The 23,979-nt window shown below is 43.2% G+C and overlaps 1 protein-coding gene across 7 annotated transcripts in view; it reads right to left on the reverse strand.

The window, feature by feature from the left end:
- Nucleotides 1–23,979, reverse strand: part of FHIT (fragile histidine triad diadenosine triphosphatase) — a 1,028,576-nt gene that overhangs the window by 232,332 nt on the left and 772,265 nt on the right. The gene's annotated exons all lie outside the window — the stretch shown is intronic.

Here is a 23,979-nt window from a genome sequence, read left to right on the forward strand (position 1 = left end):
TACTTACAAGGAGCTGCTGCTAAACTGCTTGTAGGAAGTCAGAAGCTGCTGCTGAGAACCTGATGGGACTTTGACCAAGCAGGGAGCCTCAGAGGCTGTTGGGGGCTTCACTGGAGCCAGGACAGAGACCGTTGCTGTGCCCAGAACTGACTGAGCTGGGTCTGCAGTGATTACGATGACCAGAGAGCTACTGGCTCTTGGTAGAGACCTCCTTTGGTGAACCATCATGCAGATATCTGACCCAGGGGATCCCTGTAAGTCACCATGCACATCCTGTGCCTTCTGCCTAGGGTGACCAGACAGCAAGTGTGAAAAATCGGGACAGGGGGTGGGGGATAATAGGAGCCTATATAAGAAAAAGACCCAGAAATCGGGACTGTCCCTATAAAATTGGGACATCTGGTCACCCTACTTCTGCCAGTTAACAACTGGTCTCTGGGTCACAGTTGGCATGTAGCACCTCTGAAAATCAGGCTGCATTTCTATAGGTGCCTAAAAATGGATGGAGGGTAAGTGATTAGTGATTTGGACATCCAACCTCAGACAGCTTAAAGGGGTCTGATATTCAGAGGGTGGGTGCTCAAGCAAAATGGCCTTTCAAACAGGGCACCTAAAACTGCTGGTCACTTTTGAAACTCTTGGGTGTAAAGCCCTAACTTTAGGCATTCAAGTTTAAGAATCTGGAACTATATCAATAATACCGTGGTCATTACTTCAGCAACACTGCAGTTGCAAAGCACTAGAAATGCTCATCTATTATTAACATTATGTATTTGTGTAAGTAGAGTTAGTTAATTAGAGCTGTTTCCTTTTAAACCTCAGGTCCAGAATGCTGAAAACACATTTTTGCTTATTGTACCTCCACTCAGAGCACTTGATGAGTCAGCAGAATGTACCATCAAGTAAACAATGAACGTGTACGGCGACAATTCACAAAGGTCTTGCTTAGAACACAACTGCCCCGCCTGTCCTACCACTACATACAATCTAAACAGTACTAGAATTCCTAATCTGGGATCCTGCAAACACAGATAAGAACAGATAGTAGATCATGTTTTCGCCCCTCAGCTCATACAAAGCATAAGTGTTTCTTAGTGCGAGTACAGTTGGGCTGGTCAAAGCAGTGACCACTTCTGGCTTGATGCTCAACTAGTTCTACATCGGTGGCACTCTGTGGATTTCAGTGGAGCTGCTCCTGATTTACACTAGTATGACTGCAGAATGAGGCCCTTAAATAGCAACTGTAACTCCATGTAAATATGGATGGACATATGGTACGATTCAGCATTAAAGCAAGAGCGCTAAAAATGGTTTGGAGAAAAAGAAGCGACATGACATTGTAATACAGAAGTGCTGTTTACTGTAAATTTAGTCCCGCAAATGTAATAGGTTTTGGAAAAGGAATATGCTGACATCAAGATAGTAGTTTTTGCCCCTTTCTGTACCTCAGCTTATCTCGACAGAGTTTAGTCTTTTCAGGACTTTGATTTTACATATATAAAATCACCTTCAGGAGGAGCTCCCCAAGTTTGAGAACTTGCTACTATCTCTGGTTTAAATACAAAAAAATTACATGCAATATACATACACACACCCAGTAGGAGGATTTATCCTTGTGTGTGTGTGGAATGGGGACCAGCTCCACTATAGGGCATGCAAGCTCCTTGAAGTCTAGGAAACAAGTGGCAGTCCCACAGTCTCCTTCAAAACCCTTCTGAGTCTCTGAAATGTCAGTCTGACATTTGCATAGCCTGCAGCAATGCTGCTCCTCTTCTTCTCCAGCAGGGTGAGGGAGCCTGTAGTCTAGGTCCAACAAACTAGCAAAGTCCCAGGAACACAGTCCTTACAACTAACCCTTCTGGCCCTTGTGCTGCTCTAAAGCGGAGTCCTCCAGTCTGGCTCCCACTCCTCCTTTTATAAACTCCTCTCCCTTCCCTTGAGTTCCCATTAGTTCCACTTTTAGAAAGTGACACAGGGTGTGTCCCAGCAGGCTGCTTGCCCACAGTGGAAATCGCCTAATAAGTAGCTTCAAATGGCTAATGAGCACACCTAGTGCCCACCACACCACATTTTTGGATGATTCTGGCCCATCTAGCAGAGTCACTTCACCCAGCCCTGGGAAGTCTGCAGACATACAGAGTCCCCAAACCAAAACAAGAACTGTGTATATCCTCCCCATTGTTTCTTCCCTTATTTAACCCCCGATCAGTGGGTTACACAGATAATGACTGTATCAATTCTACTGTATACTACTCCAGCTGTAACCAGCAGATACGCTGAAGTTAAGAGGTTCATGGAAAGGATATGTCAGGCTGAGTTTCAAAAACCCCAGGCGATATTAGTGACATCTCATTTCAGATAAGTGCAAAGGACCGTTTACTTACATAAACAAGGACACAATTCATTCACAAAGCTTATCAAAGGGAAATACAATTGCAATTCTGCTTTGAGAAAATGGAAGTTTCCTGGCGGTTCTGTTTTGATCACTTTTCAGAATCAGAATGGTGATAGACAATATGGGAGCGGATAGCTGCCTAACTGGGACTAGTTTTTTCAAAAGAGCTCCCCACCTAGAAGCTCCCATTGTTCTCAAAGGAACAAGAGAAATCTAGTGCCAACTGTGGGCGCTAAGCACTTTTGAAAACCTATTATGTAACAGAATAGCAGAGACATTCACTAATTTTTTTACTATAATTCCTCCTATTAAAATATTTTGAAAAAGAAGAAATATGTAGTGGTGTGTGTTTAGCTAGCTGGAATTAGAAAACAGAGAACATTAGAAAATTGTCTGGTTTTGAGGGCTTTTGGTTCTAAGATGCTATATCACTACCTTGAGCTAATGCAGCTATAGGGCGTAATAAAGCTCCAATAATTTATCTGCTAGTCGTCCAAGCATACGGAACAAAGCACCTTCCTAGAGGATGCTATTGGTTGAACTTAGAGCCCAAGGGGAAAGTTGAAAACTTGCTGTGCAGCCCTGATTTCCAGAGCAGGAATAAAGGAATAGAAAAACTAATTAATTTTACTCATAAAAAGGAAATTCATGTCAACAGTAAAACAGGAAAAGGGACATTTGTTTAATCTGAGTTCATTTTTCAAAAGGAAAGAAGGAAAGCCTTTGCCCTTAGGACATCTGATACTTAAATAGATAATTATCCTTCTTCTGCCGCACTGCTTTGTTATCATGGGTCAATGAACCATTCATAAATGAAAAATTTCCCTTCACTTACCTCTAGCAAAACTGCTGCTTATATTAAGCTACTTGCTGTTTTCTCCTGTTAAGAGTTTTTTCCAGTTTTTCCCTCACAAACCTCTTGACTTCCCAGATCAGTTGTTTGGTCCCCAGCTGGCTTGTGGCAAAAGTCTCTGTAGTGAAGTGAGACTCACCGGCGCGGCGCCTCCTGCTGGTGATCCTGGGAATTAGCTCAACTTCACCTGGCGCGCCCTCCGCAGGCTAGTGGTTCACCTGCCTCAGGCCCCGTGTCCCGCCTGGACCCCAGTGCCCCTTACCCTGGGGTTATGCCCCTCCAGTACCTCTGCGCTGAGTCTCCCCTCTGGGGAAACCCAACCCCCTATCCCCTCTTTGCCTCAGTGGCTACTGCCAGTCATCACCTCACCCCCACTCACTGGGACAGGATGCAGTCTGTAAAGCACTCATCACTAGCTGCCTCTGCCTAACCCCAGGCTGCACCTCTGCAAACCCAGTACCTACTTTGGGCCTTTAACAAAACCTCAGCCTGGGGAGTTGCCAGGCTGGAGCTCCCCAGCTCCTCTGGCCTTTCCCCAGCCCTGCTCTGCCTCAAGTACCCTGCTCAGCTCCCAGGCAGCCAGGTCCTTCTCTCGCCACAGCTAGAGAGAGACTCCTCCAGCTTCTGGCCCACAGCCCCCTTATCAGCTGCCCCACTACAGCCTCACACATAAATTGCTGCACTAACCATAGTTTCTACAACAATGGAGTAACATGTATTACTTGCCACACGGCTGCATTGTGCAAAAGAAAGGCCCAAACTGGCTCAGGCCAGTTTGTGTTTTTAGAACACGAAGCACAAGTGAAGACGGATGTAATGGATGGTACACTGGACTGACAGAGGAGACCTGCATTCTATTCTTAGCTCTGCCACAGACTAGCTCTTGGTTTTAGGCAAGACATTTCATCTTTCCGTTCTTCCCTTTCCCCTCCCACATTTTACTGGGTCTTGTCTACTTAGACTGTATTAGCTCTTTGCAGCAAGGACTGTCTCGTATTAGAGCTGATTGGGATTTTTTTGTTGAATTGTTTTTTTCACTGAAAAAATGATGATTTGCCAGGACCAAATCGGTTCACAAAACAAGTTCAGTTTCAGCGAACCTCCCGACTTGATGCTTTTTTGGAAAAAAGTTTTGAAATAGCCGGTTAGCGCTTGGATGGTTTTTAAATTAAAAGCTTTGGGTTTTTTGAGTCAAAACAACTTTTTATTTTTACATTTTAGTAAATATAGGGTAAAAAAGTCAAAGTCAAGATGAAAACTTTGTTTCGAAATGATTGAAACAAAATACTGATTGATCGAAATTTTTCTTGGTTTGGGAGTTCACAACTTTTTTTGCGATTTTGACTTTCTGGCCTGCTTAGTGACAGAACAAATTCTGAAAACTCACAAATTTTCACAGTACGGGAAAATGGTTTTCTATCCAGCCCTATTATGTGATTATTCAATGAGGCCCTGAACTCAGCTGGGACATGGAGGTGCTACTACAGTAGAAATTAATATAATAATATAAACTATAACATTCTATTAAGGGACTTTTCCCCTTGCACCCACCCGTTTAAGTTACTGAGACTTCTTTACAAGCTAAAATACATTTTAACCCCATTTTTGGCTGTGTAAATGATAAATAATTCAAAGGCACACTCACAGACTGGAGTGTCTGCACTGAAACTTTCCATCATTTCAAAAATAATTCTGTGATAACGACAAAGAATAATGATGGAAATTGTGAATCAGAGCTACATGAACATAAGAATGTAATTAGGACAAGATTGTAATTAGGACAAGGTATCAAGCAGAGTGCCCCAGGGGTCTGTCCTGGGGCCAGTTTTGTTCAACATCTTCATTAATGATCTAGATGATGGGATGGATTGCACCCTCAGTAAGTTCACAGATGACACTAAGCTGGGGGGAAGAGGTAGATATGCTGGAAGGGAGGGATAGGGTCCAGAGTGACCTAGACAAATTGGAGGATTGAGCCAAAAGAAATCTGATGAGGTTCAACAAGGACAAGTGCAGAGTCCTGCACGTAGGACGGAAGAATCCCATGCACCGCTACAGGCTGGGGACCGACTGGCTAAGCAGCAGTTCAGCAGAAAAGCACCTGGGGATTACAGTGGATGAAGAGCTGGATATGAGTCAACAGTGTGCCCTTGTTGCCAAGAAGGCTAACGGCATAGAATCATAGAATCATAGAATATCAGAGTTGGAAGGGACCTCAAGAGGTCATCTAGTCCAACCCCCTGCTCAAAGCAGGACCAATTCCCAGCTAAATCATCCCAGCCAGGGCTTTGTCAAGCCGGGCCTTAAAAACCTCCAAGGAAGGAGACTCCACCACCTCCCTAGGTAACGCATTCCAGTGTTTCACCACCCTCCTAGTGAAATAGTTTTTCCTGATATCCAACCTGGACCTCCCCCACTGCAACTTGAGACCATTGCTCCTTGTTCTGTCATCTGCCACCACTGAGAACAGCCGAGCTCCATCCTCTTTGGAACCCCCCTTCAGGTAGTTGAAGGCTGCTATCAAATCCCCCCTCATTCTTCTCTTCTGGAGACTAAACAATCCCAGTTCTCTCAGCCTCTCCTCATAAGTCATGTGCTCCAGACCCCTAATCATTTTTGTTGCCCTCCGCTGGACTCTTTCCAATTTTTCCACATCCTTCTTGTAGTGTGGGGACCAAAACTGGACACAGTATTCCAGATGAGGCCTCACCAATGTCGAATAAAGGGGAACGATCACGTTCCTCGATCTGCTGGCAATGCCCCTACTTATACAGCCCAAAATGCCGTTAGCCTTCTTGGCAACAAGAGCACACTGTTGACTCATATCCAGCTTCATATCCACTGTGACCCCTAGGTCCTTTTCAGCAGAACTGCTACCTAGCCATTCGGTCCCTAGTCTGTAGCAGTGCATGGGATTCTTCCGTCCTAAGTGCAGGACTCTGCACTTGTCCTTGTTGAACCTCATCAGGTTTTTTTCTGCCCAATCCTCTAATTTGTCTAGGTCCCTCTGTATCCGATCCCTACCCTCTAGTGTATCTACCACGCCTCCTAGTTTAGTGTCATCTGCAAACTTGCTGAGAGTGCAGTCCACACCATCCTCCAGATCATTAATAAAGATATTAAACAAAACCGGCCCCAGGACCGACCCTTGGGGCACTCCACTTGAAACCGGCTGCCAACTAGACATGGAGCCATTGATCACTACCCGTTGAGCCCGATGATCTAGCCAGCTTTCTATCCACCTTACAGTCCATTCATCCAGCCCATACTTCTTTAACTTGGTGGCAAGAATACTGTGGGAGACAGTATCAAAAGCTTTGCTAAAGTCAAGAAATAACACATCCACTGCTTTCCCCTCATCCACAGAGCCAGTTATCTCATCATAGAAGGCAATTAGGTTAGTCAGGCACGACTTCCCCTTCGTGAATCCATGCTGACTGTTCCTGATCACTTTCCTCTCCTCTAAATGTTTCATAATTGATTCCTTGAGGACCTGCTCCATGATTTTTCCAGGGACTGAGGTGAGGCTGACTGGCCTGTAGTTCCCCGGATCCTCCTTCTTCCCTTTTTTAAAGATGGGCACTACATTAGCCTTTTTCCAGTCATCTGGGACCTCCCCCGATCGCCATGAGTTTTCAAAAATAATGGCTAATGGCTCTGCAATCTCACCCGCCAACTCCTTTAGCACCCTCGGATGCAGCGCATCCGGCCCCATGGACTTGTGCACGTCCAGTTTTTCTAAATAGTCCTGAACCACTTCTTTCTCCACAGAGGGTTGGTCACCTTCTCCCCATGCTGTACTGCCCAGTGCAGCAATCTGGGAGCTGACCTTGTGCGTGAAGACAGAGGCAAAAAAATCATTGAGTACATTAGCTTTTTCCACATCCTCGGTCACTAGGTTGCCTCCCTCATTCAGTAAGGGGCCCACACTTTCCTTGATTTTCTTCTTGTTGCTAACATACCTGAAGAAACCCTTCTTGTTACTCTTAACATCTCTTGCTAACTGCAACTCCAAGTGTGATTTGGCCTTCCTGATTTCACTCCTGCACGCCTGAGCAATATTTTTATACTCCTCCCTGGTCATTTGTCCAATCTTCCACTCCTTATAAGCCTCTTTTTTGCGTTTAAGATCAGCAAGGATTTCACTGTTTAGCCAAGCTGGTCGCCTGCCATATTTACTATTCTTTCTACACATCGGGATGGTTTGTTCCTGCAACCTCAATAAGGATTCTTTAAAATACAGCCAGCTCTCCTGGACCCCTTTGCCCTTCATGTTATTCTCCCAGGGGATCCTGCCCATCTGTTCCCTGAGGGAGTCAAAGTCTGCTTTTCTGAAGTCCAGGGTCCGTATTCTGCTGCTCTCCTTTCTTCCTTGTGTCAGGATCCTGAACTCGACCATCTCATGGTCACTGCCTCCCAGGTTCCCATCCACTTTTGCTTCCCCTACTAGTTCTTCCCTGTTTGTGAGCAGCAGGTCAAGAAAAGCTTTGCCCCTAGTTGGTTCCTCCAGCACTTGCACCAGGAAATTGTCCCCTACACTTTCCAAAAATTTCCTGGATTGCCTGTGCACCGCTGTATTGCTCTCCCAGCAGATATCAGGGTGATTAAAGTCTCCCATGAGAACCAGGGCCTGTGATCTAGCAACTTCTGCTAGTTGCCAGAAGAAAGCCTCGTCCACCTCATCCCCCTGGTCTGGTGGTCTATAGCAGACTCCAACCACGACATCACCCTTGTTGCTCACACTTCTCAACTTTATCCAGAGACTCTCAGGTTTTTCTGCAGTATCATACCGGAGCTCTGAGCAGTCATACTCCTCTCTTACATACAACGCAACTCCCCCACCTTTTCTGCCCTGCCTGTCCTTCCTGAACAGTTTATATCCATCCATGAACGTACTCCAGTCATGTGAGTTATCCCACCAAGTCTCTGTTATTCCAATCACATCATAGTTCCCTGACTGTGCCAGGACTTCCAGTTCTCCCTGCTTGTTTCCCAGGCTTCTTGCATTTGTGTATAGGCACTTAAGATAACTCAACGATCGTCCCTCTTTCTCAGCATGAGACAGGAGTCCTCCCCTGTTGCGCTCTCCTGCTTGTGCTTCCTCCCAGGATCCCATTTCCCCACTTACCTCAGGGCTTTGGTCTCCTTCCCCCGGTGAACCTAGTTTAAAGCCCTCCTCACTAGGTTAGCCAGCCTGCTGGCGAAGATGCTCTTCCCTCTCTTCGTTAGGTGGAGCCCGTCTCTGCCTAGCACTCCTTCTTCTTGGAACACCATCCCATGGTCGAAGAATCCAAAGCCTTCTCTCCGACACCACCTGCGTAGCCATTCGTTGACTTCCACGATTCGACGGTCTCTACCCCGGCCTTTTCCTTGCACAGGGAGGATGGACGAGAACACCACTTGCGCCTCAAACTCCTTTATCCTTCTTCCCAGAGCCACGTAGTCTGCAGTGATCCGCTCAAGGTCATTCTTGGCAGTATCATTGGTGCTGTGGGGCTGCATTAGTAGGAGCATTGCCAGTAGATCGAAGGAAGTGATTATTCCCCTCTGTTCGGTACTGGTGAGGCCACACCTGGAGTATTGCATCTAGTTTTGGGCCCCCCACTACAGAAAGAATGTGGACAAATTGGAGAGAGTCCAGCAGAGGGCAATGAAAATGATTAGGGGGCTGGGGCACATGACTTACGAGAAGAGGCTGAGGGAACTGGGGTTATTTAGTCTGCAGAAGAGAAGAGTGAGGGGGGATTTGATAGCGGCCTTTAACTACCTGAAGGTGGGTTCCAAAGAGGATGGAGCTCAGCTGTTCTCAGTGGTGGCAGATGACAGAACAAGGAGTAATGGTCTCAAATTGCAGTGGGGAAGGTCTAGGTTGGATATTAGGAAACACTATTTCACTAGGAGGATGGCGAAGCACTGGAATGGGTTACTTAGGGAGGTGGTGGAATCTCCATCCTTAGAGGTTTTTAAGGCCCAGCTTGACAAAGCCCTGGCTGGGATGATTTAGTGGGGTTGGTCCTGCTTTGAGCAGGGGGTTGGACTAGATGACCTCCTGAGGTCTCTTCCAACCCTAATCTTCTATGATTCTATGACTGAAGTATGTATATATAAAAAGGCAAATGCCAAAATGAATCCATTATGAGATGTCGCCATTAAAAAAACCCCACAACTTTACATAAGAGTAGGACAGTTTAAAACAATCTTTTGGTCAAATTCTTATCTGGGCAAATCTATTTGACTTGAATTTCCCCTGGAGTTTAAAATTAGATAAAGTATTCCTCACTTCCTGTTGTAATCCATTGCATAGAATTGCTATCTGCTGTTGAAAAGCTGATGTGCTTCACCCCAGAGCCATTCGATGATGGGTGAAGTGACTATTTCCTAAATAGCGAGGGACTGTAAAGAGCATTGGGATCCTTTTGGATCAAATAAGCCTAAATCATCCTTCAATTATCAGAGTGTCTAAGCACATTTTTCCGCTATATTTTTAAATCCTGCAAAGTTGTTCATGCATCCTTCTGCAAAAGAATGTGGATTTATTTTAAATTTACTAGATAAGGCAACTTCACATAAAAGAAGAAAGGTGCGTTGCACCTCTCAGAAATATAACAAGACACCATTTACATTTTTGTAGTGATTGTTCTACTGTAGAACATGTTTGAACTTTCATATTTCCATTTTCTAAGCACCGGAATCAATAATTTCATGACTTCTTTATTCATTGTAAATTGCCATTGAATAAGTAATTTTGTATTTTTAAGCTTTGATGTGCGCAGCTACATATTTCCTTCAAATTCTTCTGAGTCAGTCCATGCCATTAAAGTAGAATACATGCAATTTAATAAGCTAACTTCTTTGTTCTAAGTAGTAAGACAACTTGTTAGACTTTATTATAACTTACAACTGTATGGTCCTCTATGTAAATCTGGTAGAGGTCTCTCAAAGGCCATTTCTTCTCTCTAACACATGTGCAGCTATGCTGTATGTGCTTGTATTGATTTAGTAAATAAAATGGGAATCGCTAAACTTTCCAGAAACTATAAACACCCCCCCCTTTTATTACTCTACTGAGCTCCAGTTCTATGCCATAGGAGGAGAGCAGGGCGAAGCAGACCCAGTATTTACAAACTAATGTCACTGAGAAGCATTTCCTTCAAAGTGAACATTTGCCAGAAGACTTCCCATACTCACATAACTTTGTTTTTAAAGGCTTTTTGATCAATCGATTCCAAACCACCAAAGCCATACATAGAGTGGTTAAGGTCCTGGACTGGAACTCAGGAGATCTGGGTGCAGTTCCCAGCTCCCCCAGACAGACTCCCTGCGTTATTTTTCTCTTTTAAGATGCGGAACATTGGCATGTAACAGTTACATCATTTTTATTTAAAACCCTATGTAAGACAGCAACGACAGCCTGCTGTGTGAGCCAGCTACTGTCTGTTCTGCCCAGGACAGTACAGAATCCCATCTTCCAACATCAAGGGTAACCTTTGGTCTCTGCAACTGTACTCTCACCCTTGGACAATGATAGCTATCCCACAACCTCCCTTCGTGATCCTGGACAAGTCACTTCACTCATCAGTGCCTCATACCCAGTCTGTGGACTAGGGTTGGCAATCCTTCCTTTCTCCCACCGATGGTCTATTTAGCTTTTAAGCTGTTTGTAGCAAGGGCTGTCACTCAGCATGTATATTGAGCAGACCTGGCACAATGGGACACTAATATTGCTTGGGGAATGTAGGCACTGCTGTAACGCCAAATATAACAAGTGATACATATGAATTTGATTCTGTTTTGCCATGTGTGAGCGTAAATCCCCAACATGTGCATAGATATTTGGGAACATGCATGCAGAGTACACTGATCACTAGTAAAAACAGATCATTTGCCAAAATATACTACATGGTTATTTCCTGTTTTGTTCTATAGGGGGAAAATCTAATCTCAGCTACCACTGATCTGTAACTGTTGATAGATAAATCAGACATTTACATGTTGACAATTACAGGTGGAAGTTTTCACCCTACAAATGTGCATGACATTTTGGGCTGAAAATCAGAGCCAGTCACTCTTCTAATTCACTTCATTTGACATTGGAATTTGAAGCCCAAATTATTAGAATTGCACATCTGGAGCTTACTGCAAACTCTGGTGAAGTCAATGGGGCATGGGCTTTGGATCAGACCCTCGGTTTCCTGATGTACTCAGTGCAAATTCCTGTACAAATGCCCAGCTCAACATCTAAACTGTCCATTAAGCATGCAAAAGTGCAGGCATTTCTGTATGTGCTGCTCTAAAAATCTGTGCTGATATGTAATTTTAATAAGAAAATCAAAGGGGTGAAAATCCCACTATCTGAAAACTTTAGACTGGGAATGGGCTTTTTTCTGTTTAAACCTATTTATCTGTGGTATACAGCACACTCTGCATTTTGGTGTTTGTTTTGTTTTTTCAATCTGAGCTTCAACCAAAGCTTTATAAAGACTAAAATGAAATATTTTCTATGTAGTGACATCCAGACAGTAAGGAACATGTACCTCTAACGAGGGGGCAATGCACTAACAATTTAGTTCTACAAATTACTTGATGTTTAAAAGAACAAGAGATCCCACATCTTTTTGGTCTTCTACAAATGAAACTGAAACATTACTTGTCTTTTTACAATACCTGTAGCTCTTTTAAATCACCTGTGTTTGATCGATACCATCTCTATTAATATTGCTTTAATAGTTTGCTTCCAAAAGCTTCATTTTGATGGAGAAGAAAAAACAGGTACCTACACAGACTGAATACTCTGATATTTCTTCATGTATTTCATGAGTCTTTGTTAACATCTTACAAGAGAGTGTTTGTTAATTTGCACTCCTGTCTCTGATTATCCCTTGCGGCTGAATGTATATCACCCATTTACAAAATGACTCTCAGCATGGGATCTCTTGTCTTTGAGATTAAGGCCTGGCTCATCTTATGTCTTATAGCTCCATATTGTTGTATGAATAGCAGGATTAATTCTTCATTCCGCACATGCAGATTGCACAACCTGTTATGATGCTAGCTGCGGGTATTGCTACAATATCTTTCTAATGGGAGGAAATACACAAGAGATATGCAGGGATGAGCCCCAGTGGGTGTGAGACTTTCAACTTCCTACTAGTCGGTTTGACCCTACCTGGGAAGAGAATGAGGTCTATTAGCATGGCTGGCTGGAGGCAGAACTGCTAGTTTCATGGTGATGTAGTGGATCCGTTTATTTTATAAGTTAGTATGAAAATAAAATAATCTTTCGGCCCACATATATGACATCTGATGAGAATGAACACATAGCAGGGACAAGAAACTAGTCTTTTCTTCAAGCGCTATCCTGCATGATCTTGGATCGTGTGGTTTAGAGCACATGGAATCTAGTGAGCTTTCAAGAATTAGAGGTATCCAACATCTTATCCTTGGGATTCAGCTGGAGCATTGTGGCTGGGGGCAGACCATTTGTCAAGGCTTGTAAACATGACTTCTCCTAAAACCTTTATCCTAATAAAAAAGAATCCCAGATCTCAAAGAAAGTGGGAGAATGCAGCGCTAACAAACCAATACCTTCAGAAAACAACTCCTGGTCATTTATGCTTTCTCCGCCCCTGCATAGGTCCCCACTCTTGCTGGCCCTCTGCACTGGGGTGGATTTCATTCAATAAGGACAGAAGCAGATCTACAGAGGCTGCTGGAAAAAAGAGTGAAGATCTAGGCAGGAATATATAGTGCTAGAGGAATATTCTTTGGGGGTGGAGGGATGGCTTGTAGGCCTGGATTTTCAATGCATGTAAGAAAACCTGAAGCTAGGTTATTTAGAAAACTATTTTTAAAGCTTATTAATTTGTGGGAAAATATATCTGAGAACTGTAAAAATGATATCATGGCGTGCCAACAGAAATGACTTGTAATAGAAACTGAAAAATTGCTTCAGATTATTCAGCCACACACAATGTATGTTTCTGTTCCTAATCTACTCTGCCACTTCTTGGTGTTCATAAAAAAATCATTAAGATAAATCAAATTATCTGAACATCGTCCATCTTGATAAGGCAGCTTTGTACATGTTTACATGAATACAGAGGGCCAGACTTAAGCAGTAAAACTGAGAATTAGCAGTTGCAGTGGAACAAAAGGAAATCAATATAAATCTGACAGATCTGTGTGCACTGCGATGATAAGAACAAAGCTTTAAACCTACAGGGCTGCTTTTTACAGCTGTTGTTCAATCTATTATTTACTATAACCAATCTTCTAACCCCATTGAAGCTGCTTAAAATAATTCTTAATGCCCCTGAAAAATGCAACACCTCCAAAACATGGACAAGAACTTTTGTTTGTTTGTTTGTTTGTTTTAGCAGAAAACTCCATGTATTTGATTTAAATACAGAAGTTGTACAATCTGAATCATAGTAGGTGGCATCAAAGTAATCTGTTACTCACAACTTAAGTGATTCCAGTGACTGGAAATGGAAACATAAGGCAGGAAAAGCTAGATGCTCTACCATCATCTTCTCCTCATTTCCAGTCATGCCTTCCTTCCTCTAATACACTCGGTACATGACTTCAGGCTATGTGGACCGTGTCAATAAGAGCCTGACTCGCCCACCCTTGCTCACGGTGAGCAGTCCTTCACTTCCGGAATGGTCTCATAAGGCCAGATAGTCACTTCAGGTGCAGCCCTGAGCAGTGGCGGGGACATAAGATGCACCAACCTGGGGTGCACTGTGCCGCAGAGACACATTTCTGTCCCACAAGTTTTCTCCTGCTCCGGGGGTAGTAATTTACTGCAAGCTTACCCCAGCAGTGCTAAAAATATGATTTTGACAATTATATAGTACCTTGCATCCCAAAGCTATATCTTTCTATACACACATATACTCTCTATGCATAGCTCTGCATACATACAAACTACATACATCTGCTACCGCTGAAATGCAGCCACCTCTGGGGTAGAAAGTAGAAACCAACAAGTCCGTAGGATACAAGAGTGGGAGGGGATATCTTGGCTAGGACACGGGGGGATGAAGAATACCATGGGATCGAACATGTCCATGCAGAACAGCCAGCAGCTCTGTGTTAAATGTTTCATCCAAATGACCTGCACCACAGGAAACGGCACTGAATTCAGTTTATTACCCATGCCCTGGTGGTATTTGCACATGACATTGAGAGACTCATTTATACAGTTTTCATTACATTTGGGGGGAATTGCTGTACAAAGGAAACTGGGTTAATCCACTATATTTTTGTATTGTCTCCCAAGTTTAGAAAGTGTAACAATTAATTATCAAATATTAGGGCTGTGATAAATCTATTTTCTTCAGATTTACTGGATACCAGATTTCAGGCATTAAACTTAATTGGGTGCCAGTTTTAGCTTGATAGTAATGAATCATGTCATTTGTTGGAAACACAGCTCCATAAGCCAGTATATAGACAACCAGCATTGTCTACCTTCAATGTGGCATTTGATCTTTCTCCCCAGCTCTGACCCTATGATGGAAGAACCTCTGGGTAAATCAGTCTGTGTAGCTCAACTAAGCCTGGGCAACTTGCCTGAACTCCACAGAAGTAGGTGGCTTTGAAAACATAGGGTTTAATTGCTTTGTTTTAGTTTTTTAAGGGGTTTTCTTCATTAGACAATTTAGTTCCTCCCTCCTACTTTGTCTTCTCAGGAGTTCAAGTTTTAGAGGGAGATTCTGCTGGATCTGTGATTGAGGCTGGTTCACCTAGCGCCCACTAGTGACGGGAACTAGTGGGAGCTCTACCAAGAGGAGGACATTAAGGGCTGTGATGGGTGGCTATCCTTTTTATGTGCGGTTTGTTAACTCTGCAATACTGAACAGTTAGTAACTATGAGGACAGCAAGCATCTAACCATCGGTATTTTCCTTTGGTGTCAGACCAGTGGAGCAGCAGCCTGAGGGATATCATACAAGCTCAATTATCAGAGTATCACAAGGGAGGCACAGTAAGTTTGGATAATCACGGTTTCAGATGATGACGGTAATTTTGAAAGTAATTGGTAGATAATGAGGGACATGATCCTGTTTAGATAACAGGAAGTTTCAGAAAATGGAGGTGGGATAAATGAGGTTGTACTGTAGTGAGTGCATTTGGTCACAGGTATTAAACTAGGGATTTTCAGAAATGTTTAATGGAATAAGGCACCCAACTCCCATTAATTTTGCAATGGCAGCTGAGCACCATAGATGTCTGAAAATCCGCTTGCTAAAACCTTAGGGAATGATCCGACTGCTATTAAAGATTGTTAGGTAAAAGGAGCACATGGTGAACCCGCTATAGGCAAGATATCCACTGACGTCATTCCATTGACTCCCACAGAACTCTTGCAATTGCAAATTCCAGTGACACAGACATTGGCCCAGAATGTTTACTGTATGGGCTAATATACTATTCTAATGAACACAGCTTGAAAACAGGGACACATAGCTGAAACAAATGATCCACAAGAAAAAAAGCAAAGGAGTCCACTGTCATTTTCCCAGATGCTGTTTCTTCTCTCCCTCTTAGGAGAATCTTTTGAAAACAAGATTAACACCTTTTATTTTAGCATTAAAATGGCAGGAGATTGAATGTAGTTGTCCATGGTGCTGAAAGGCTAAAGAACGCGCCCCAAGAAGCAGGAGAGATGGAAGGCAGCCCTTAACCAGTCAATAGCGGTAGGGTGCAGAAATGGGAAGTAAGTGAAATGTAATTTGGGACTGATAGAGATACCTTAGGATCACGAGGAAAGGAGCGATAGACTATTCTGCAGCGTATATACCTGGGGATTAAGATAACTACTTAGACAATCTAGTGAATCAGCTATCACTTCACTGCAGAAGGGGGGGATGGAAAGTGCTGAAGAATCCACATGGTTTATAAGTGGAGTTCAAGAAACATGCTACCGTGCCAATAAGTTAAATTATTTAAAGCCATTCTACTGTGAATATCTTATTTTGACAATATATTTCATACCCAATTTAACATAAAACCTTGATATTTAAGACAATGTTCAGGAAGTAACTCCACATATGTTATGGTGTAGGGCTCCCAGAGATACATTTTCATGCCTGCCCAAGGTAACCAAGACATAACTAAACATCAGTCCCATTTAAGAATCAGGGAATTGCCTGATTAGTGAGGAGCATGTCTTGCGGGCTGCATTTAATCACACTCCCTGTATTAATATAAAATAAAACCCAAACACAGGTGCTAAAATAATATTGACTATTTGTCCAAGTCTTTGAAAACTGTGGAGAAGGGGGAAATCAGAATTCAGGTCTCGCTTGTTTTCTATAGATTATAAGCTATTTAGGGTATGGACAATGGGGTGCTGATCCCTGTTTGAGCTCCTTAGGCACTACCCTATTATTATTGTTAATTCTCAACTCTCCTTCTTGTGCCAAGGCATTTCAGCATGCATAGTACAGAAATCCATACACTCTAAGATCCCTGCAATCCTCTGGCATAAGAGGATGAAACAAAGACAAGCTGCAGTTAACTCTGAGTAACTTTATTTCTATGTGTGTCATCTGAAAATATTATTTTACCATGATTTTCTGTTTTATTATTTCCTTTCTGTGGCTTTGGAATAAAGACAGTATCAAGACTTTCTAAGACACAGTCACTGAAATGATAATGGACCTTCCACTGAAATCAACCGAGATCTAATCTGTAAATCAAGTTGGACTACCAGGGCTGAGGAGGAACCAATGCTCTTTGTCATGTCATTACATAGGCCGATCTGCCATTTCTCGTGGGTTACTGGGAGAACAGGCTGTGCAGGTCTCTTTACATAATATGGGAGTTTCTAATGCACAGATTACTGGTTTAATGGGGTTTTATCATGTCATCATGTGCCAGGGGATCCCTTAAGCCTTGCTTTCCTGACATGATGTATTATGATGGCTCTTTTCTATTATCACAGTCTGTCATTTTAATGGGGATTTGTATATTAAGAGCCTGATTGTGCCCAGCCCCCGCATGGCGGTACAAATGGAAGGGGAGGGAAGGAGGCTTCTTCTTCCCTCTCTCCTTTGTGTACCACCATGCAGAGGCCAACCACAAGGAGAGCCCTTGCGCCCAAGAAATTCAATCCCAACCTGTGCAGAACAACAGCATCGCTGTGCCCTCTTAAACCTAATTTGAGGCCCCTAGGGCGTTATTTCAAAACATAAGAGGGAGTTAAGGGGTGGACTGTTGGCTCCCTGCACAGGGGGCAATGTCATCCAGGAAGCCTTGTGCCACTACTAACCTCTACGAAGGGGGCAGGACTTTGGTCCTGCCCCACTGCCCTGTACAGAGGCTAGTCCCGCCAGTTGGGGGCAGACAGGAGTTGAAGCTGCCCCTCCTTCTAAGGAGCAGCCCAACAGCCATTCTTGAGTGCTCCCTGGAGTTCCCACTGGGACGTGGCACCTCTGCACTGCTCTTACGTGGGGGCTGTGGCTACATACACAATCAAACCCCAGGAACACTCTGCAGTAGTAGATGTGGTCCGCAGAATGATGTATTGTGCATTAAGAGCTCCTTGTAAAACCTCCTTGCGGCTGTCTGTTTTATGGATACTATTAACATTAGCCAAAGAAGCCCCTTTCCTTCTACAGAGTCACAAAACAGAACATTTGAAATCAAAATTGGCTGCACGATATAAACAGGGAGGAAAAAATCGGAAAGTCCTTGTGTAGCTTAAAGTAGCAAAATCAATTGATTGCAAGAGAGAAAACAAAAGTGAAAAAAATGCTTCCATTGTGTGCCTCTCTCCAGACAAACCGTGGCTTTCTACACAATAAAGCGTGCCCAGCCTGCTTGCTTCACCCTCCCTACGTCCTCCTGTGACCCCACATTTGATTCACTCATCTGTTACAACTTGTCATGAGCCAAGGCCCAGGCCTACGCTAAGCTGCATGCTGGTGCAGCCCTGTGCCCGCACAGCACAACACTGCAGTACGCAAATGGAGGCAGCTTCATGAAGCTCGGTGCAGGATTAGGGCCCCAACTGTTTCAGGGCCTGATCCCACACAGCAAGGAGCTCTATCTATCCATGAACTTGCCTGGCCCTCATTACCCTGGTGTCGGAGCACTTCTTCCACACGCTAAGCTCATCAAATGGGGTCCACTCTACAAGTCTACTCTTCCTCCAAAGTGCTCTGTTCAGTATCAAATCCTCCATCACACCATGAGTTAACATGTCTCCCTTTCTGACATCCCACCACTTTTCTTGGGCCCACCTCTTGGTCCTTTTTCCTTCAGTCTTGATCTGTTGGACTCTCTTACCCATGCCGTTGTCAGTTCGTCACAATTTATATGACCAAACCATCTGGGCCTGCACACCCTCATTTTTTTCGTTTATGGGCATTACTTTGAGTATGTCTCTAACATACACATTCCTCACCAGGTCTTTCTTGCTTACACTGCAAAGCAAGTTTCTCTATCTACCCATGAACTTGTCTGACCCTCGTCAACATGGGGTCTGAATGCCTCATGGATTTTATCCTCATGATATCCCCGTGAGCCAGCATGGACTATTCTCATTGTACAGGTTGAGGAAACAGAGCTATGGGGTGGATGAAGCGACGCCCTGCCCACGAGATCACAGTTGAATGTATGGTTGTTCATGCCCTTAAAATGAAACACATCTGAGTGTCTTGCTGAATAAAGTACTGACTTCGTACTTCACCATGTCTGCACAGAGGTACCACAATGGTGCTGTGACCCCTGATTTGGACCTCTCAGTGCTATTAATAACAATACATGCCTGTGGTCATTAGCAGACCCTTACCTAGAAACATTACACTATAACAGTATGCTACCAACATTAAAAAAACATCAGTGACTGTCACCCAGTAAAGTTATGTGAGCGGCACTGGCCCAACCTCATCCCATTGTGATTTCAATTGAGCTAACACCAGTGATGGAGTTGGACGAGCAAGCATCTTTCTACAAACAAATTGCTACAGCTCTGTGCTTCTCCCTTAAATTATGACCACACAGCACTTCTCTAGTGTCTATGGTCACCCTCACAGCATTCTTGCTGAGAAAGGTGGATGTGCTTCTTCTTCCAGAGGTGACAAACTGTGTAATCCCATGGCGGCTTCAGGAGCAGAGCCATCTGGTGTCCCTCCAAATGAATGCATTGCCACTGTCATTTGTTCAGCCTCCTCCGGATTCAATTACTGGATCCAAGTCATCCAACTGACCTGGCCCCATGCCAAGGAGTAGCTAAGCATGTTGCTATAAAACCCAGCCTTGTACAAGTGACCAGAACCGTGAGTGCTCCAGAAATTAAATGCATTCTCTCTACAGGAACCCTTTGAACCTGCCTGTCCGCATTTCAGACAGAACTTTGTGCACTACCGAAACTTGCTTCTGGTGGGAAAGACACTTGTGATTCATTTTTCCTGGGCTCTGTGTGACTACCAAACCATCTCAGAAATGAGTGATGCAGTCCTGCCTGGCGCAGTGCCACTGATACAGAGCAGGAGACACAAGAGATACCTAAGCTGAGCAAACACACAAACAGCAGCAGTAACTACGGAAACGGACAGAAAGCATTTCCTTTCACTTGTTTATAGCAACTTCAAAGTTCTTCTCAGTTATAAATCATTTTGAGCTATCAGCCTGCCTAAGGATGGCTGCACAGATGAAGGTGAAAACAGGAAGATTAGACCTTAGGTGGATAATAAGAATGTTGGTTCAATTACAGCCTGTAGATTGCTAAGGTGATAAAATGGGAACCAGGAATATCTTTCAAAATCCAGTTCATCGCCCCCCATACGGAGCCTGATCCGCCTCTAATTGGAGTCAATGGCAAATCTCTCAGGCCACGTCTGCATTAGGAAGTTTCTTACCCCACTTCGGCAATGTTGCAGCTTTGCCCAGTACTACCAATGTAGATTGGGCCTAGGCATTTTTACCATTCAGCTAGAAACTTCAGTGGAAGAGTACAAAGGTCCTTGTAAGTTGCTTCTTTTTCAGAAAATAAAACAGTGATTAAAAACTAAAAAGCGGAGGCTATGCCACAAGAATACCAAGAAAACAAAAGGACTGTTAGGGTACGTCTATACCCAGCCGCTAGTTCGGCGGCTGGCAATCGAACTTCTGGGTTCGACTTATCGCGTCTTGTCTGGACGCGATAAGTCAAACCCGGAAGTGCTCGCCGTCGACTGCGGTACTCCAGCTCGGCGAGAGGAGTACCGCGGAGTCGACGGGGGAGCCTGCCTGCCGCGTGTGGACCGAGGTAAGTTCAAACTAAGGTACTTCGAACTTCAGCTACGTTATTCACGTAGCTGAAGTTGCGTACCTTAGTTCGATTTGGGGGTTTAGTGTAGACCAAGCCTTAGTTAAAAAATAACCAAACAAAAATTTCATTTAAAACCGATAATGACCAATTTAAAAAAAGAAAGCTACAACCAAGCAGCTAAATGTGTACTTCTGTTTGTTACAGCTGTTCATAAGTGCAGGACAGGCAACATGATCATGAGGGAGGAAAACTCCAGGAATTACAGAATGAAAGTGCAGTAACAAATGATGCTCAATATATTCCCAAAGAGGAACCAAAGACAATTTAATGTCACTCCAAACTCTTCTGCAATAGAATAACCTAATCAGGCTGTCAATGAAAACAAAAGGACTGATTCATAAAAGTTGCAGAGACAAACTACATTTTGAAAGTTTCAGAAATCAGCCTTTTCTAGGAAGAAAGTGATTTGTATGCAAATAAAGCCCAACCTTTGTCACAAAACCTAGAAGATTTTGAAGTGGAAAAAGCCACTGCTCTGATAAAATCAAATGCCCCCTTTTGGGCTGTCACAGCCTCTTTTAATGCCAATGTAAAGATGAGGAAAACACAGAACTAGCCAACACCATAAACAAGAAACGGAGAACATGTGGCTTGGCAAGACTTTGGCACCTAATCAGCCTATGTCAGCGTGACTGACATCCAGCTGAGATTGCTAGTGGATTCCTAAGGAGAACTTGGCTTTCTTGTTGGGGCTCTTTGTTTGGTTTTAAACACACTAGTAGAGGCTTCAGCAAAGTGAAGTGCTGGAGTCGGCAGCCGTTTGAAGGACTTGAAAAAACAACGAGGAGTCCTTGTGGCACCTTAGAGACTATCAAATATATTTGGGCATAAGCTTTCCTGGGCTAGAGCCCACTTCATCAGATGCATGAAATGAAAAATACAGGAGCAGGTATAAATACATGAAAGGATGGGGATTGCTCTACCAAGTGTGAGGTCAGTCTAATGAGATAAATCAATTAACAGCAGGATACCAAAGGAGGAAACATAACTTTCAAAGTGGTAATGAGAGTAGCCCATTTTAGACAGTTGACAAGAAGGTGTGAGTAACAGTAGGGAGAAATTAGTATTGGGGAAATTAAGTTTAGGTTGCATATATTTTTATACTTATTTCAGTTTTGTACAAAAGAGATATGGGGCCCTTGGCAAATATTTGGCTCTAGCAATTTGAGCTAATCACATAAACAATACAAAACCCACCAACTCTCAGTCCTTCCCTTCTCCAAACACTCCAGAGGACAGACGAGATGTGCAGCGTGCTTTAACGATTAACAGATGTGAGCTAGTTCAGACCGAAGCCACACTGCACCGGTTTAAGATTATAGATATCAAAGTCCATTGAATCTTGAAGCCTGTTTCACGGTTTAGAACCATGATATCATAACATCCTTAATCTCATAAAGTGTCTGTAGGGCAGGCTAGAGGACAAAAGAAGCTTAAGAAGTCCTTCTAGATCCATGAAGCTGGCCTGTACACTAAAACCTTTTTCCTAGGGACTTACCAATTGGCGCTTTCTGCTTCATACCCCTTTAAAATGCTGTATAGTCATTCCTGCATTGGGTCCTTTATCTGCCTAACAAATGTTCTTCAGAGTAGCAATCCTAACAGAAATTTCTGACTGGTTGCCATTGCAATCTGACCTGTCTCAGTACTCACCAATACGCGTAGAAGAACTCTCACCTGAAGTCCCCCCCACACAGACAGACACCAACACACCATGCCTGAACGGTTCAAGCCAAAAACCATCACCCACCCTCCCCAGCATGCAACACCTAGCAGGAGGCGGCAGCAAAGAGCGAGTACATCCTACATCTTTGGTACAGGTGCAGCAAGTAGCATTGCTTGGCATGCTCATTCAACACACCAGGAGACATTATTCCTTGCTTCAGCATAATGCTTCCTTCAACCATTCAGGTGGTACAGTTACTTACCACCATTAGGCAAACCCCTAGGAAAAACGTATGACTAACCAGTTATACCTAACAAGCCCCTTCATGGGTTGTCACTGGGGTATGAACTCTGGAGCCTTCACCACCTCTTCCACGTTAGGTAAGAGACAAACGCCTGTAAGCTGGGAGCAGTAGTAGGCTGGTGTCCCCAAGCAGAACAGCCCTTGTGTTACATATACACCCTTTAGCACAAAAAAATGGTGTTGAGATTGTACCTTATGTGACATTCTGACCAGTCAGAAATTCCAATCCTTGAGATAAATGGGGATTGAGCAAAGGTTTATAACAGAAAATATACCAACGATTTTTAGCCAATGGGATGTAAAAACGAGGGCTTTGCCCATCCTGCTTCCATTCTTTATAATCCCCAACAGGCTTTATGCAATAAAGAAGAGATTATTATTTAATATTTTTGCCTTACATAATTTATTACAGCACCAAATCTTTTAACCCCTTCATTTTTCCTGTCTGAGTATGCACAGAAAACTTGTCAGTGCGTTTTCTCTCTAAGGATGTAGGGCTTACAAAATAATAAGTTAGGGTTCATTTCCTCTTCCCACACTAAAATCTCAGGAAGAATTCTTAAAATTAAAAGATGCAAACAGAAAGAATCTAAAATTGAAGAAGAAATCAAGAGCTAGATTTTCAACAAAGGTCAAAAAAGATGGATTTACCCAAAAGAGATACTTCTCCTCTCCTCAAATTGTACATATATCCCACCTTTTATGGTGTCTTTTTAAATTTCACATTGGAAGCCACAAAAAAGCATTGTGAAGTCATGCAATGTAAACATGCAGTTAGGTGTCCAATTACTTAAACTTTAAACATGAGTGCTACTGTGTAGAGTGGGTGTGCACACATTTTTGTAGATACAACTGATATATTGATCTTTGCAATTTAGCCCTTATGTAACTGTTGTCATTGCACTAAAAAGTATATATGCAAAAGCCATATCATTTCCATTGTGCTGTGTAGTGTACAGCTTTGACTTTGAAAGTAAATGATCGATCTATATGGCTGAAGAAAATGTCCTTTTTCTCTTGAACTAGAAGAATGCAAATTGCGAAAGGTTCATTTCTTTGTAAAGAGTAATGCTCTCAATGAGGTTAAGTCAAACTGCATCCATCTTAAAATTTTCGAAACACAATACACAACATCACTACTAGATTTACAAGCAAAAAATGTCTCTGGTATAGCTTTGTCAACACATTTCATAGCATCCATCCAAATTACAGAACATGAAGCTGTTGTAAAGTATGTCTTCCCACATTACATCATTTTGAAAGAAATATTAGTGACCTTATCCAGTATGACTGTTATACCAGTAATAAAATTGAATCTTGGAAGATTACGCTTCTGGTCAAAGTAGTAAAATGTGACCTTATTCTATTCCACACTGACATTTATTATATTCATTCAGACACAAATACTGCATTACAATGATGTTGAGGGTCTGACCC

This window comes from Malaclemys terrapin, chromosome 7 (assembly GCF_027887155.1).
Source record: "Malaclemys terrapin pileata isolate rMalTer1 chromosome 7, rMalTer1.hap1, whole genome shotgun sequence".
NCBI lineage: Eukaryota > Metazoa > Chordata > Testudines > Emydidae > Malaclemys > Malaclemys terrapin.